Raw genomic sequence first — 17,757 nt, forward strand, 5'->3', positions numbered from 1 at the left:
ATACCCAGATTGCAATTCTCGCATTGAGAAAGTTCTATTCATGTATTCAATAAATGCTATATTAGGAGAATTAGAGCTTGAATATTGGATTTGCAGGACAAGGGACATGATAATTTAATTATTTCTTTAAAAATGCCTTTTTCAAACAAGACAAAATCAGGGCCTCTTAAGTGTCCCATTGAGGAGGGACTTCTTCCTCTGTCAAGTATTCAAGCTAGTGTCTCAGGTCAAACCCCACAAAAGGATGCACAGCCAAATCACAGAATGGGGGATTATTTCTCCCATAAATTTGGTCACAGTCCATGGGGGTGCAGTCGGACACCACTGACTAACACAGAGAATTATACAATGTGCACTTTTCAAAATATATACATTAGTATGTGTATATTGTTTATATCCTTAACTAGCCTATAAACTCTTGGAGAGCCCTTTGGACACAATGTGGTTTATGGACCCTTATTTTTAGTAAAGTTGAGACTTTGAGTTTGTTTTGCTTTAAAACTTGATGTATTCAAAATGAACGCCTAGGCTAGGTCCTAAAGCTCAGTGGTTTAAATCCACAGGTTAATGAGCCAATAAATTCTTTGTGCATGGAGGTGGCCAGATATGAAGTATGTTCTAAATTGTTCTAAAACTCGGTTGTGGTAATAGCTGCACAATTGTATACATTTCCTAAGACTCAGGGATACACTTTAAATAAGTGAATTCTATGGTGTCTATTCTTCAGTAAAGCTGTTAAAAACAGTGTATAGGCAATACCAAAACATCTGCAAGGAAAATAAAATCTCGGCTCGATCACCAAAATGTTTCAGCATCCTAAGGACTCTTTAGTTTTAGATGATATTAATCCTTAAGCAGACTGGTTCTCTGACCTGTGGAATAAAATCCAGAGTGGTACAAACACACATTTTAATTCTTGGGAAATAAAGCAGTTGTATATTACCTGGTCAGCATTGTGCTGGGTGGCATATATTAACCATGAAAAGTGAAGTTGCTCAGTCATGTCTGACTCTTTGCAACCCCATGGACTGTAGCCTACCAGGTTCCACTGTCCGTGGGATTTTCCAGGCAAGAATACTGGAGTGGGTTGCCATTCCCTTCTCCAGGAGATCTTCCCGACCCAGGGATTGAACCCCGGGTCTCCCGCATTGCAGGCAGACGCTTTACTGTCTTAGCCACCAGGGAAGTCCCATTAAACTTGAAAGGCATCTATAAAATACTGGCGGTGAGGGTATCAGCTGGAAGTCACCCCTTGACTTTCTTGTCACTCTCTGGTTTTTCAGTCACTAAGTCATGTACGACTCTTTGTGACCCCATGAACTGCAGCACGCCAGACTTCCCTGTCCTTCACTATCACCTGGAATTTGCTCTAACTCATGTCCATTGAGTGAGTGATGGAAATAATCAGCAATTCTAAGTTTTAAGTTATTTGTAAAATTCACGTTCTATGCAACTGATGCCTCCCAAAATCTTGGCTTTCTCTGGCCACCAAAGCCAAATAAAAAGTATGGAGAGAGACTTTGGAGGAAATAGAAAGGTGGCTTTAATCCTCAGCATGTGGAGGGGAGACAAAGGAGACTCAAGCGCCCCCTCCATGAGGAATCTGGGGGATTATACCGCAATCAGAGGTTGGTGATGAACAAAGCTGTTCAAAGCTGTAAGGATCTTTTATTTTTCCTCTTGCATTGTTTCAAAAAAATGGCCACAGGCTGGCGTCAGGTAGCCCGGTAATTGGGTCCATTGTCTTCTGTGTATTGTACTGTGGCCTTCTTTCTATTGATATAATGCAAAAAGAGAAAAACTACAAGGGATGGTCTCCAAGAGAGTGCTGTAAAGGGGAGCACCAGATATAGGATGTAATTAGCATAGAGTTAAAAGAAGTAGGTGCAGAATGTAGCCCATGCAGCGCTAGAGGGCAGAAAAGCAAACTGAAGTTATAGACAATAATTAGGAGTGGTTAAAGTAAAAACTTGGAATGACCAGGCCTGCTCACTGTTCTCTCCATCTTCTTTGTTGTCAGGAAAGAATAGAACAACTCATTCCTCTTTTTTTCCTTTTCACTGTTTTAAACGTTAAGTTGTCCAAATATGCCTCTCCAATTAGCAGATAATCTAAGTTTATTTCAATTTTATATCCCTCTGGGTTTTTGCTCATTGCTTTGGAGTGGGGTGGGAGGGATAACTAATTTTAAAGAGTAGGTAAAGGATGTTTTGTCCCTACGAGGCATATTTACTATTGGGAAGCATCACTGTAGCCTACTCCTGCAGTGTATTTTGAGCTAAGTGCTTTTAAAAAAAAAAAAAAATTTACTTATTTTTGGCTGTGCTGGTCTTTGTTGCTGCATGTGGGCTTTTTCTAGTTGCAGCGATCAGGGGTTGCTCTTGAGTTGCAGTGCGCAGGCTTCCCTTGGCAGTGGCTTCTCGTTATGGAGCACAGGCTCAGTAGCTGTGGTTCCTGAGCTCTAAAGCATAAATAGGCTCAGTAGCTGTGACACGTGGGTTTAGTTGCACGAGGGACCTTCTGAGAGCAAGGGCAGAACCTGTGTCCCCTGCATTGCAAGATGAATTCTTAACCATTGAACCACCAGGAAAGCCCTGAGATAAGTGCTTTTACAGACAGCACTTATAAGTGGTTTTAAGTCACACAGCTACCCTGGGGGCAGGTATTCCTTTATCCCCATTTTAAAGAATGGAACACCAAAGTTTAGAGAGCTACTAGCCACTTTCTTACAGAGCCCCACTACTTGAACTTTGGAACCAAAAGATTAATCTTGTCCTGGCTCAGAGTCACAAAGCTGACATCAGACAGATCAGGAACTGGAAGTCACTTTAGAGGGACTCCTATCCCAGTTCTTGCCACCACAGTATTTTTAGGAAGCATAAATTATTCAGTGATTCATTCAGACATTTAACCTATACATAGCCAAGCATTCAAATATTTGTGTTATACAGATGCAGCTCAACAAACCCAAGGAAACAAAACAAATCAAGTCCTGCTGTTTTGTAAATGATCACTAGGTAGCAGCATATTAACATAAAAACCAAACACAAGGCCCACTTCTGTTTTCATGCTCTTTAGTGATAAGCAGTGGTAATTCAGTTTCATTTTATTTCGTGCCTTTCAAATATATGACCGTTTTAAACTTTACCATGGATAAAGGCATAGTCAAGATGAGAATATAGTAAGGACAAATTTGGTTATTTGGAAAAGGGAAGAGATTTTATAAATTCTTTTGTTGTGCCAGTATTTTCTATTAGGTTCCAAATGTCACCTGTGTTAAATTATTATCCCCAAAATGGTTCAAACCTGGCACCCCTTCATCTATTTTTGTTTTTCATTAAGTATACTATTCAGTACTTTTAAAAGTAAATTTATAAAGTTGTGCAACAATCACCACAATCTAGTTTTAGCACATGTCCATCATCCCCAAAACTTCCCTCAAACCTGTGTATAGTCAACGGACACAACACCCGTGTTCTCAGTGAATTGAAGGTTTCTGCTTCATCTTGAGAAAGAATTCAGAGATGTAGCAGGGAGATTAAGACTGTAAAGTGAGAATTTATTTAAGCCAGAATGTGCTCTCAGACGGAAAGCAGGCAGACAGGTGAGGAGCTGCTGTCCTGGGTTTCTGTGACAAGCCAGTTTTGAGGGGCATACAAATGAAGGGACGGGATATTTCACTGGAGAAGGAGGAGTTCGGGGATCACACTGTCGTCTTCCCTGATTTTCATCCCAATTCCATCTTCCCAAAGGGAGGAGAGATTTTTGTCTTTATAGGAGTGTTGGGCTTCCTTGGTGGCTCAGTGGTGAAGAATACATGGGTTAGATCTCTGGTCTGGGACGATTGCACATGCCACAAGCCACGCACCACAATTACTGAAGCCCACGCACCCTAGAGCATAGCAAGAGAAGCCGCCACAGTGAGAAGCCTGCCACAACTAGAGGGTAGCCCCTGCACGTCAACAGAGACCCAGCACAGCCAAAATTATATAAATACATAAAATTTAAAAAAGAAGAAGCATCACCTGGTCAGTGCATGATGGGCACTTATCTGCAAGGCTAATTTTATTGTAATGAGATCATATTGAGCCACAGGTCACATTCCTATGCAGGAGATTGCCACCTTCCCTCACCTTTCTTTGCGTGCTTCCATGACACTTATCATCCAACATCCTGTGTATTTCCTGTCAGTCTGGAGGATTCTGCTTTTCTTTGTCTGCCCCTGGACCCCTGCTGTTTACAAGCTGCCACCCGGCCCCTTCCCGCATTTCTCTGCTCATACCTGGCTACCCGCCTGCTCTAAGACTCCCAGCACCACGGCCCCCACTGACCTGCTCTCTGTGTTTATAAATACGCCTTCTGGGAACATCTCTTATAGGTAGAGTTTACGGTGTGTAGTCTGTTGCCTCTGTTTTCTTTCATTTAGCACAAGGTTTTGGAGGTTCACCCATGTTCTAATGCACGTCAGTGTTTCACTCTTTATGACTGAATAATATTCCATTATTTTCATCACCAGTTGATAGATACTTGCATTGTTTTCCCTTTAGGTTTATTAGGAATAATGTTGTTATGAACATTTACAAGTCTTTAGGTGGGCATTTGTTCTCATTCCTCTTCTGTAGATACCTATGAGAGGAATTGCTGGTCAGGTGGTAAGTTTATGTATAACTTTTTAAGAAATGACCAAGCTGTTTTCCCAGTGGTAGTACCATTTTATAATCCCAGGAGCAACGTATAAAGGTTCCAAGTTCTCCACATCCTTACCAACACTTATTATTGTCTTTCTTTTTTATTATAGTCATTCTAGCATCTGTGAAGGGGTATCTTATGTTGGCCTTATTGTACATTTCCTAATGACTACTGAGGTTGAGCTCCTTTTCACATGCTTATTAGCCATCATCTTCCTCTTTTATGATGGTCTTGAAAGGCTTTTTCCTTTAAAGGTTTGTATGAAACAAACCAAAAAGCAAAAATGACATTTGCTGTTGTTCAGTTGCTCAGTCATGTCTGATTCTTTGCGACCCCATGGACTACATACAGCACGCCAGGCTTTCCTGTCCTTCACCATCTCCCCGAGCTTGCTCAAACTCATGTCCACTGAATCCTTGATGCCATCCAGCCATCTCATCCTCTATCGTTCCCTTCTCCTCCTGCCTTCAATTTTTCCCAGCATCAGTGTCTTGTCCAATGAGCCAGCTCTTCGCATCGGGTGGCCAAAGTATTGGAGCTTCAGCTCCAGCATCAGTCCTTCCAATGAGTATTCAGGACTGACTTCCTTTAAGATTAATGGTTTGATCTCCTTGCAGTCCAAGGAAGTCTCAAGAGTCTTCTCCAACACCACAATTCAAAAGCATCAATTCTTCAGCACTCAGCTTTCTTTTTGGTCCAACTCTCACATCCATACATGACTACTGGAAAAACCATAGCTTTGACTAAACGGACCTTTGTTGGCAAAGTGATGTTTCTGCTTTTTAATATGTTGTTTAGGTTTGTCATAGCTTTTCTTCCAAGGGACAAATATCTTCTAATTTCATGGCTGCAGTCACCATCTGCAATGATTTTGGAGCCCAAGAAAATAAAGTCTGTCACTGTTTCCATTTTTCCCCATCTACTGCCATGAAGTGATGGACCAGATGCCATGATCTTAGCTTTTTGAATGTTGAGTTTGTTTGTTTGTTTTTTTTTTGAATGTTGAGTTTTAAGCTAGCTTTTTCACTCTCTCCTTTCCCCTTTATCAGGAGGCTCTTTAGTTCCTCTTCACTTTCTGCTATTAGAGTGGTGTCATCTGCATATCTGACATTCTTGATATTTCTCCCAGCAATCTTGAGTCCAGCTTGAGCTTCATCCAGCCTGGCATTTCACAAGATGTACCCTGCACATAAGTTAAATAAGCAGGGTGACAACATACAGCCTTGACGTACTCCATTCCCAATTTGGAACCAGTCCATTTTTCCATGTCTGGTTCTGTGTGTTGCTTCTTGACCTGCATACAGGTTTCTCAGGAGGCAGGTAATGTGGTCTGGTGTTCACACCTCTTGAAGAATTTTCCACAGTTTGTTGTGATCCACACAGTCAAAGGCTTTAGCACAGTCAGTGAAGCAGAAGTAGATGTTTTTCTGAAATCTCCTTGCTTTTTCTGTGATCCAACAGATGTTGGCAATTTGATCTCTGGCTCCCAGCATTTTCTAAATCCAGCTTGTGCATCTGGATTTTCTTACTTCATGTCCTGTTGAAGCCTAACTTGAAGGGTTTTGAGCATGACTTTGCTAGCATGTGAAATGAATGCAATTATGCAGTAGTCAGTACATTCTTTGGCATTGTCCTTCTTTGGGATTGGAATGAAAACTGACCTTTTCCAGTCCTGCGGCCATTGCTGAATTTTCCAAATTTGCTGGCATTAATTTTTATTAACTCAAGGAGACCAAAGAAATATTAATGCATAATGTTAATGTTTGTATAATGTTAAGTAAGAAAACTGAATATATACTGTAATATAGTTCTGTGGGGGAAAAAAAAGAAATATATATATATATATTTTGGCTGTGCCACCACATGGCATTTGAGATCTTAGTTCCCTGACTAGTGATGGAACCCATGCCCCCTGCAGTGGAAGTGCAGAGTCTTAATCACTGGACCACCAGGGAAGTCCCCTGTGAAAAATATTTTAACAACAAGCTATTAACTTTTTATAATTGAAGTATAGTTGATGTATAATGTCATATAAATTACAAGTGTACAATATAATGATTCACAATTTTAAAAGATTATACTCTATAGTAATTATAAAATGTTGGTTATATTCCCCGTGTTGTACAATATATTCTTGTAGCTTTTTAAAAATATTTGTATAATTAGTTTATTTATTTGCCTGTGCCAGGTTGGGTCTTATTTGCAGCATGCAAACTCTTAGTTGTGGCATGTGGGATCTAGTTCCTGGACCAGGGTTCAAACTCAGGCTCCCTATATTGGGAGCTCAGAGTCTTAGCCACTGAACCACCAGGGAAGTCTGCCTTGTAGCTTATTTTATATCTAATAGTTTGTACCTCTTACTCTCCTACCCCTGTGTTGCCCCTTACCTCTTCCATCTTTTCACTGGTAACCACTAGTTTGTTCTCTATATCTGTGAGTCTGCTTCTTTTTTGTTATGTTCACTAGTTTGTTGTATTTTTTAGATTCCACATATAAGTGATACTGTTGTAGCCGTGCGTTCTGGGAAACAAACTCACTCAGAAGGACGATGCAGATAGTGGAGTGCAGTTTATTACACCGGCGGGCCCAAGGCAGAGTCTTCTCTTTGCCAAGGACCCTGTCCAGCATTTGTGAAAATCTTTTATACCCCATGTGTACATGTCCAAACCCACCACCCCAAATTCCTTGAGAGTTACATAAATTAAGGAAGGGTAAATACAATTCCAATAACCCCATCACTCATATGCCATGTGCTCAGACAGTTAAACGATTAGCCAATAATCAATAAGCACGAGGTTACACTCTGACAGGTACAGAAGAATTTATGGCCTGTCTGGAGGAAGGGGTGATTAGTGTATGTGTTCTCTTAGGCGATGAGTAACCTGGATCTGATCTTCAAGATTCCCCTGTCTGGAGGGGGTCTTATCCTTCTGTTGTCGTTTCCATAGACACTGAACACAGAGTTCAGAGTCCACTGGAGAGGTGGCCGAGCATGATCAGCATGGACAGGCCTGAGATGGAGTCCAGGCCCTATGCATTCCTTCTTCAATACCTACAATGTTTTTCTCTGACTTACTTTGCTTAGCATAATACCATCCAAGTGCATCCAGGTTGCTGCAAATGGCAAAATTTCATTCTTTTTTTATGGCTGAGTAGTGTTCTATTTGTGTGTGTGTGTGTGTGTGTATCATATCTTCTTTTAACTTCTTTTAACAAACTGTTCACTTTTAGGACTATATTCCATTTACATACCTCTGAGAGATTGGATTGGGTGCAGTTTTCATTTTATACAGCTCATATGTATTGCTCTTATGACTTAGAAAAAATCCAATAAAGATCTTAAAAGCAGACACAAAGGAAAAATAACAAAGAAATACACAAAATTAATAATGATGCCAATTGAAGGTGGAAGGATTATTGGTAGCTTTTTTCTCTTTCTCCCCCTTTTACTATACAGCCTGCAGTGTTATGATACTGTTGGGTAAAGTGACTGTGAGAACCACATCTCCACGCCTCACCACAGCCCCTCTTAAATTTGCTTAGTTCTCAATCTAGCTATTCGATCCTGACCTTCCAGTAATTAATCCTTTATTTTATTTTTTAAAATTCATCCCACTTCCTTCTTGGTATCTAATTTCAATTTTATAGCAAAATCCCTCTTCCCTTAACTCTATTCTAGTTATTTTGCTTAATTCTAACCATATTCTCAGCTCCAATTCTAAATATTACTAGAAAGCAAGCATATTTCTCACTTGTTTTCTAAGATCTTTACCTCTTTAGAAATTATAGACAACCTAGAGTCTCAAGGTATCTGAGGCTCTGAACTTGTTTGCTGGAATTCACCCTGAGTTACACTTCTTCTGGAAGGCAACAAATGACACTAGGGTAGATTCCATGTTCTCAGGTTGAGAAGGAATACACTGCCCAGTGCTCCAGAGGCTTCCGCCATGGTGTTTTGAGCCTCCGTAGAGGCAAAAGTAGTGGAGTGGTTGCCATGCCCTCCTCCAGGGGATCTTCCTAACCCAAGGATCGAACCCACATCTCTTGTGTCTCCTGCATTGGTAGGCAGGTTCTTCACCACCAGTGCCACCTGGGAGGCTATGAAGGGCCTTCCTGATTGATCTCTGTCTCAGCACCCTCTTTGTAGTCAGTTGTCTACTTACCTGTTGATGGTCTGTCTCCTCCATTAATCACATAGGGAGGTGCCAAGAGAGCAGCTTCTTTTCTGCTCACCACTCGCTATATACACAGGACATAGAATTTCAGTATATACCTTTCAAGTGAAATAAGTTAAACCATAGAGTGGAAGAGACCCCAAAGTCACCTAGTGTGTCCTCCCAATTCCCTCCACATCTTTCCTAATGAGTTCAAGGTAGAAACTTCGGGTCACAGCAAATGCTGTATTTGGATATCTCAAAATGTCAATTAATTCTAAAGTATATTGAGTAGAAATCTGTCTTTCTGTCTGAAACTTCCCTTTACTTGTCATCTGGAGGTACACGTAATAGACTTAATTCTTTTCAATGACACTTTCAAATATTTGAATATGACTGTCTCTTCCTCCCCACACTCCACACACATTCTCATTCCTCAGAGACACTGCTGTCACTGCTTCAATTACTTCTCCCCCCACCAGGCCCCCTCACCAGCATTTTTCAATGAATGTTTTCTTAACTTGAGGCATCTCAAATAGAATTCAATATGAATACTGTGGGGTAATTATCTCCCCTTTTTTTTTAATATGACCACTTTATTTATGTAGTAAAAGCTGCAAAAATTATTTTCTCTCTTTTCTAACAAATGTCATGCTAGTAATTTGTATCAAGAGTGCAATCAGCCAAAACCACTCTTTTCATTTCTCATACATGTACTCAAGTCTCCCTTACCTGGTGCATCTAATTGTTTGAACTTAACTATGGCTTCCATCTTTCATCTTGTTAGTTCTGATCTGTCATTCTAACCTGTCTAGATCTCTTTGAATCTTGTTCCTGTCAGCTGACTTATTAGTTCTATCTCATGACTGTGTGTCAGCTGAACCCTTGACAGGCCTGCTCGTTTTGACTTCATCCAAGTTGCCAGGAAAAATGCTGAACAACGCAGACACATTAGCACAACCTGGACAGATCTCTTCCAGGTAAACATGGCACCTTGGACATCACACTTTGGGTTTGGTCATTCAGTCAGGCGTGGAGTCTCATTAAAGCATATTGCTCCTTTTTGTTCAAATGCCTCACTGAAGGTCATTCACGTTCTATCTGGATAGCTATCCCTTGATGTCCCAGCCTGCAAAGCTTAGCAGAAAAAGAAGTGAGGTGAATCTGGGTGACTTTTTTTTTCTTGGTGAGCAGCACAGGAAGCAGCCTAGAAGCCGCAGGGGGATGTGGTTCTTCAGGATGAAGGCTTGTGCTTTGCACTGGCCTAGTGATTCATTCAGTCAGACCATCTCCTGTCTCGTTGATTTGCCTCACAGCACCTCTCCCTTCTCACTTCTTATCAAATCTGCCACCTGCTTCTCTCTCTTGGTCCTCTCTCAACATTTACATGCATTTGGATGAAGGCTAGGAAGTTCTAAGGGAGTGATTTGCTATAGTCCAACGATGAGAAGAAGAAGAGCTAGTAATCCTTTTGATGAAGATCTGAGGCAGCCGTCCTGGGTAGCCCAGGACATCCCCTTCAAAAGATGTAGCTCTTCCTAGCTCTTCAGTTCTTTATACTTTCTCACCCTCCCTTTCCTGGACTGACTCCCACCTTACTCTAAGCAGAAGTTGATGGGTCTGTTTCCACACACAGTAGACGGAACTTTCTCTACTATTCTAGAGACACAGTGAGCCTTGCCTCGGGGCTGTGGGACTGCTGCCTCCCTTGGCATCTGAAGGGTTTCTTCCTGAAAGCTTTTTCCTTCAGAAGCCACCAGCACCTGGTGCAGGGCATCAAGAGAAGAGCTTGGGTGGGGCCGGGGCTGTGAGGCTCTTCTTTCTGTAGTTTGCGGCTTTAATTTCTGCTTTCTTGCTCCATATGCTAATTGCCCATTTCTTCTCTCCCATTCCTCCTTTTTCTTCATTTTCACCCTGCTACCCCTCCTCCAAACTTTTGGTCCAGAAGAGACAAACCCAACATTATTGATTGGCTGTGGAAGATGATCTTCCAGCTTCTGTATATTCTCACCCAGAGCTCTGCAATAAGCAGTCCCTTTTCAGCCTGCAACTTTTTTCATGATGTCACCATACCTGCCACTTCAGTCATCACCTATTTGTGATGGAAGAGCTGAAACATGGTGAAGTGGGAGGGGGGAAAATGCTGCAGGTTTGAATGGCTTTGCTTCTAAGTTGTACACCCTACCCATGTGTGTGCATGTGCAATAGAAAACACCAAACATGTGGCGCTCAAATAACTTTCTCCCTCTGACACATGCAAACAGGCATGAAGAACACAGGTACAGGGCAAACCACAGTTCAGGTCATCACACTGCACTGTCAGTTCTGCTGGGGGCTCACCTGTGTTCCCTCGAGTTCTTACGATGAAGCTCTACCTCTTCGTGTGAGGGTATTTGGAAGTGGGGCCATTGGGAGATAATTAGGTTTAGATGAGATCATGAGGGTGGAGCCCTCGTGATCACATTAGTGTCCTTTTAAGAAGAGATACCAGAGAGCCTCTGTCTGTCCATCTCTTTCTCTCAGTCCTATGAGGACACAGTGATAAGTTGGCAGTCTACAAGCCAGGAAAAGGGCCCTTGCCAGTGACCTGGCACCTTGATCTGGGACTTCCCAGCCTCCAGAACTGTGAGGGAATAAATTTCCATTGTTTAAGCCACCCAGTTTATGGTATTTGTTATGGCAGCCAGAGCAGACTAATACAAATTCCCAAGCTAATTATTTGCTCTCTGCCATAACATTTGTTTTCTAAATGTGCCATTTGAACTCAAATCTACATGTAAATTGAATTAGCTAATTAAACAGGTATAAAACACCTCAGGATAGGTGTCCCTGGTGACTTCATTTCCCATTAATCCCCGTATATTTATATGTCCTCCCTTGGAACTCCTGGATTAAACTATATTGGCTTCTCACTTAACTGTAAAGCACTCAGACAATTTTGTCCAAATGTTCCCCTGTCCCTGTTACCTTGATATCCTGACTCTTTCCTGAAAATCTATCTATCTTTCCTGAAACACCTATCTATCCCTAAATTAGCCTCTTGGACTCTGGGCCCAAAAAATGATCCCATTTTGTAGCAAAACCCATGGTTTCATTTCATTTCCATACCCCGTCTCTCTGCTGTTATGTTAAAAAATTAGGACTTAAAATGTAAGTAACTGGTTTCCTTTACAGGAGTAAAAAGGATTAAAATGGCCAATTTCTTGATCATGATAAGGTTGATATCTAACATTTACGAGTATTCATTTAATCTGTCTGACAAATGCTATGAAGTAAGGGATATTCCATCCATGTTTATGGATGAGGGAAGTGAGGGAAAGCGATTAACCACCAAAAATTATCCATCCAGTGAGTGATGTCATCAGGATTTGAATTTAGGCATCTAAATCCAGATCTCACATTCCCTACTATTAGGTTACCAGAAGTATTCATTGGGCATGCCATCTAAAAAGACCCAAAAGTCAAAGTGGAAGACCCTAAGAGGGAGTAGTTAGCAGCCTGGATTTTGTCTCACTACAGCTTACTTCTCAGGAGGATTTATATGTTGACTATTTCTTTTGTATGGAAGGGTTACTAAATATCACCTTGCCATTTAGCCTTCTGTTGCCAGTTGGGAAGTCTCCTGGTTTACTTCATTTGAATGATTCATGCTTCACACTGTACTGAATACTTTCCATCAATCAAGAAAAAGGTTTAACAAACTCATAGACATAGAGAACACACTTGTGGTTGTCAAGGGGAGGTTGAATAGAAGAGGGATGGACTGGGAGTTTGGAATTTGCAGATGCAAGCTAGTATATTGAGAATGAATAAACAACAAGGTCCTACTGCATAGCACAAGAAACTATATTCACTATCCTGTGATAAACCATAATGGAAAAGAAAATGAAAAAGAATACATATATATATATATTATATACATATACATATACAATACATATATATATTTAACAGAATCATTTTCCTGTATAGCAGAAATACAACATTGTAAATCAACTATATTTCAATATAAATTTTAAAATAAAAATAAAATCTAAAAAAATTTTCACTTGTTTCAAGTGAAGAGTTTAGACATGTGTGTTAGGAGCTGATGTTAGACAGTCAGTAACCCTCATTCAGTATGGATGCTAAAGGCCAGCCCACAGGCACTTCAGACTCCTGTAACGCTGCTCAATTTTTTACTTCCATAGTGATGCTTTTTACACAAGCATCCTCATTTGCCAATTTTAAGGCTAGATATTTGGCCCACACATGGAAAACAAAGGGCACCCTAACACTTGGATCCTTTTATTGGGCTGATTCTATCTTGGATATTGAGAACAGAAGAATCTTCAAACAATTTCCTGCTGCTAGTTGGACAGACCATTAAACAATACAAAGATTCCCTTAAGACAGACTTAAGAACTCATAGCATCTGCCTTCAGTCATGGGAGACTGTAACAAAACATGCTCTCGTGTGTCTATTTGAACAGTATCATCGGGCAGCACAGAGTAGCCATAATCAACATGCACTGAGCTGAATGGAGATCTGTGGGAACCAGGGCAAAGAGGGCAGTGGGATCCCCTGCTTCCCCAGTCCAAATTCATCTCCCCTTTGCAGAGCTAACTGGCCCCAGAGAGCAAGTGGCAGAAAAGCACATGGCATTGTTTTCTGTCCCAGCCATCCCCTCACTACCTTGTAAACATAGATCTTCGCTGGTGATCAGACGGTGGAATCCCCACAGCTAGAGGAAGCATGCTGCGACAGAGCATCGTTTTTGGAGGCCATGCTCGTGCTCTGCCCCTTAACGCCTGGTGACCTTAGGCATAATGTTTAACTGCTTTCTCCTGGTGTGTGGTTTAATCTCCATTTCTCTGCAGGTTTGTCGTTAAGATTCAGTCATCATCACTCATGAACCCCTTTCTTTGTCAGTTATTTCTGCATGCCTATCTCCTAGTGTATGTCTTGGCTTATGTTAGACATCAAAAGGTGCTTGTAAAATGTGTGTCTCATTTCTCTCATATGTTATACCTCTCTATATGTTGGTCATCTAGTTAATTCTTAAATGCTTTTTGAAAGAGAAAGAAGTTTTTTTAAAAACTCAGGTTTAGGTTATTTACATATAAGCTATCTGTTAAGTTATGTATTAGTATTATTAGTATTAAGTTCAGTTATTTACATACAATAAAGTACTCAATCTTAAGAGGACTCATTCTTTTTTTTTATTTTTTCATTTATTTTTATTAGTTGGAGGCTAATTACTTTACAATATTGTAGTGGTTTTTGTCATACATTGACATAAATCAGCCATGGATTTACACGTATTCCCCATCCCGATCCGCCCTCCCACCTCCCTCTCTACCTGATTCCTCTGGGTCTTCCCAGTGTACCAGGCATGAGCACTTGTCTCATGCATCCAGCCTGGGCTGGTGATCTGTTTCACCCTAGATAATATACATGTTTCGATGCTGTTCTCTCGAAACATCCCACCCTCGCCTTCTCCCACAGAGTCCAAAAGTCTGTTCTGTACATCTGCGTCTCTTTTTCTGTTTTGCATATAGGGTTATCTTTACCATCTTTCTAAATTCCATATATATGCGTTAGTATACTGTATTGGTCTTTATCTTTCTGGCTTACTTCACTCTGTATAAGGGGCTCCAGTTTCATCCCATCTCATTAGAACTGATTCAAATGAATTCTTTTTAATGGCTGAGTAATATTCCATGGTGTATATGTACCATAGCTTCCTTATCCATTCATCTGCTGATGGGCATCTAGGTTGCTTCCACGTCCTGGCTATTATAGACAGTGCTGTGATGAACATTGGGGTACACGTGTCTCTTTCAGATCTGGTTTCCTCAGTGTGTATGCCCAGAAGTGGTATTGCTGGGTCATATGGCAGTTCTAATTCCAGTTTTTTAAGAAATCTCCACACTGTTCTCCATAGCAGCTGTACTAGTTTGCATTCCCACCAACAGTGTAAGAGGGTTCCCTTTTCTCCACACCCTCTCCAGCATTTATTGCTTGTAGACTTTTGGATAGCAACCATCCTGACTGGTGTGTAATGGTACCTCATTGTGGTTTTTATTTGCATTTCTCTGATAATGAGTGATGTTGAGCATCTTTTCATGTGTTTGTTAGCCATCTGTATGTCTTCTTTGGAGAAATGTCTGTTTAGTTCTTTGGCCCATTTTTTGATTGGGTCATTTATTTTTCTGGAATTGAGCTGCAGGAGTTGCTTGTATATTTTTGAGATTAATCCTTTGTCTGTTGCTTCGTTTGCTATTATTTTCTCCCATTCTGAAGGCTGTCTTTTCACCTTGCTTATAGTTTCCTTCGTTGTGCAAAAGCTTTTAAGTTTAATTAGGTCCCATTTGTTTATTTTTGCTTTTATTTCCAATATCCTGGGAGGTGGGTCATAGAGGATCCTGCTGTGATTTATGTCGGAGAGTGTTTTGCCTATGTTCTCCTCTAGGAGTTTTATAGTTTCTGGTCTTACATTTAGATCTTTAATCCATTTTGAGTTTATTTTTGTGTATGGTGTTAGAAAGTGTTCTAGTTTCATTCTTTTACAAGTGGTTGACCAGTTTTCCCAGCACCACTTGTCAAAGAGGTTGTCTTTTTTCCATTGTATATTCTTGAAGAGGACTCATTCTTAAGTAAATTTTCACATAGGCATACAATCATGGAACCACCACCCAGATAAAGATAATAAAAAGCAATTCAGTTGCTTCAGAAGTTTCCTTCATGCTATTTGTAGTCAAGGCTCCCCTTGCTAGGGAAAATCATTATTCTGACTTCTGTCACCGTAGATTCACTTTGCTCATTCTTAGACTATGTACCCTGCTGTGTCTGGATTCCTTCATTCAACAGTGCTGTGAGATTCATCCATATTGTCATGTACATCAGTAGTTTGTTCATTTTTTCCACTGTGCAGTATTCTGTGGTTTATATAAACTGTAATTAATCCACTCACCTAATGATGGACAATGGATTTGTTTCCAGTTTTTAGCAATGATGAGTAAAGCTATAAATATACCTGTGTACATCTTTTGGTGCATGTAGGCATTCATTTCTTTTGGGTAAATGCAAGGAATGGAATTACTAAGTCATAGGGTCATTGTATTTTTACTTTTATTAGAAACTACCAATTATTTTACAAAATAGTTGAAAAGACTTATACTCTACTCAGCAATGTATTGAATTCCAATTCCTCCAAATTCTTACATGAGCATTTCCTTTTTTTTCCAATTTTTTTTTTACCACACTGTGTGGCATGTGGGATCCTAGTTGCCCAACCAGGGATAGAATCTGTACCCCCTGCATTGGAAGTGTGGAATCTTAAGCACTGGGCCAGCAGGGAAGCCCATCTCTTACAAGCATTTGATATTGTCAGTCTTTTTAATTTTAGCCATCTTGATGTAATGAATTTGGGTTTTCATTTGAGGGTTATTTATAACTTATGAACTTATTAATAATTCCTTATCCAATGTGATCCTCCATCTTAGCAAGTGGTTTAATGTGATAAATATGCTTCTAGTCAAAACATCTTTATCTGGTAGTCAGAGCTGCAGAATGAGGGGCAAAAGGAGACTTGGATTCAAAGATGACATGGTAGGAACTCCAAATTTCTACAACTAAATTAAATGTAAAATCAAGTATCAAAAGATAAAGTAAATAGAAAACCAGTTAAGATAATGAACAATGTAACTCTCCCTTGTCCCCACACTTATCAGTAGGAAATTTCGTTAACAAATATTTACTAAACGCTTCCCAGGTGGCTCAGTGGTAAGAAAAAAAAAATCTGCCTGCCAATGTTGGAGCCATGGGTTCAATCCCTGAGTCAGGAAGATCCCCTGGAGGAGGAAGTGGCAACCCACTCCAGTATTCTTGCCTAGAGAAATCCCATGGACAGAGGAGCCTGCTGGGCGAAAGTCCATGAAGTTGCAAAGAGCTGGACAAGACTGAGTGACTAAGCACACATATCAGCTTACACACACTACCCCTATGAGCTTGATAGAATACTTGAAACTTTCTGATAATTTTGTTCAGTTATCAAAACCTTCACAAAATTGGTATTATCTTCATTATATAACTTGGGAAAGCAGAGATAGTTTGCTGAGGATGGCTACCTTGCTTTACCATGGTACAACTGCCGCCCTCACCCCAAATCCTCTCCATCACCCAAGCTGCTGCTTTTTTTTAAGCTTATTTATTTTTAATTGAAGGATAATTGCTTACAATATTGTGTTGATTTCTGCCATACATCAACATGAATCAGCCCTAGGTATATACACGTCCCCTCCCTCTCGAACTCCCTCCCACCTCTCACTCCATCCCACCCTTTGGGTAGTCACAGAGTACCAGTTTGAGTTCCCTGAGTCATGCAGCCAGTCATATATACTGGCTATCTATTTTACATATGGTAGTGTATATGCTCCCACGTCACTCTCTCCATTCATCCTATCCTCTCCTTCCCCCTCCCTCCCTCTGCCTTCTGGTCCACAAATCTGTTCTCTATGTCTGCGTCTCCATTAAGCTGTTGCTTTTTCAGTCCTCCTAAAGGACAACTGTTCTTTCCCTTCTAAATAACACCCAAATGACCCACCCTGTCCACCAAATAAGGTCCAAGTTCTTAAAAAAAAAAAGTTATTGGAGTATAGTTGATTTACAATTTGTGTTAATTTCAGGTGTACGGCAAAATGAATCAGTTATACATATACATATATCCACTCTTTTTAAGATTCTTTTCCCATATAAGCCATTGCAGAGTACTGAGTAGAGTTGCTTGTGCTAAATGTGCGTGTGTGCTAAGTCGCTTCAGTTCTGTCTGACTCCTTTGTGACCCTATGGACTATAGCCCACCAGGCTCCTCTGTCCATGGGATTCTCCAGGCAAGAATACTAGAGTGGGTTGCCATGCCCTCCTCCAGGG

Source organism: Cervus canadensis, chromosome 2, assembly GCF_019320065.1.
Source record: "Cervus canadensis isolate Bull #8, Minnesota chromosome 2, ASM1932006v1, whole genome shotgun sequence".
Lineage (NCBI taxonomy): Eukaryota > Metazoa > Chordata > Mammalia > Artiodactyla > Cervidae > Cervus > Cervus canadensis.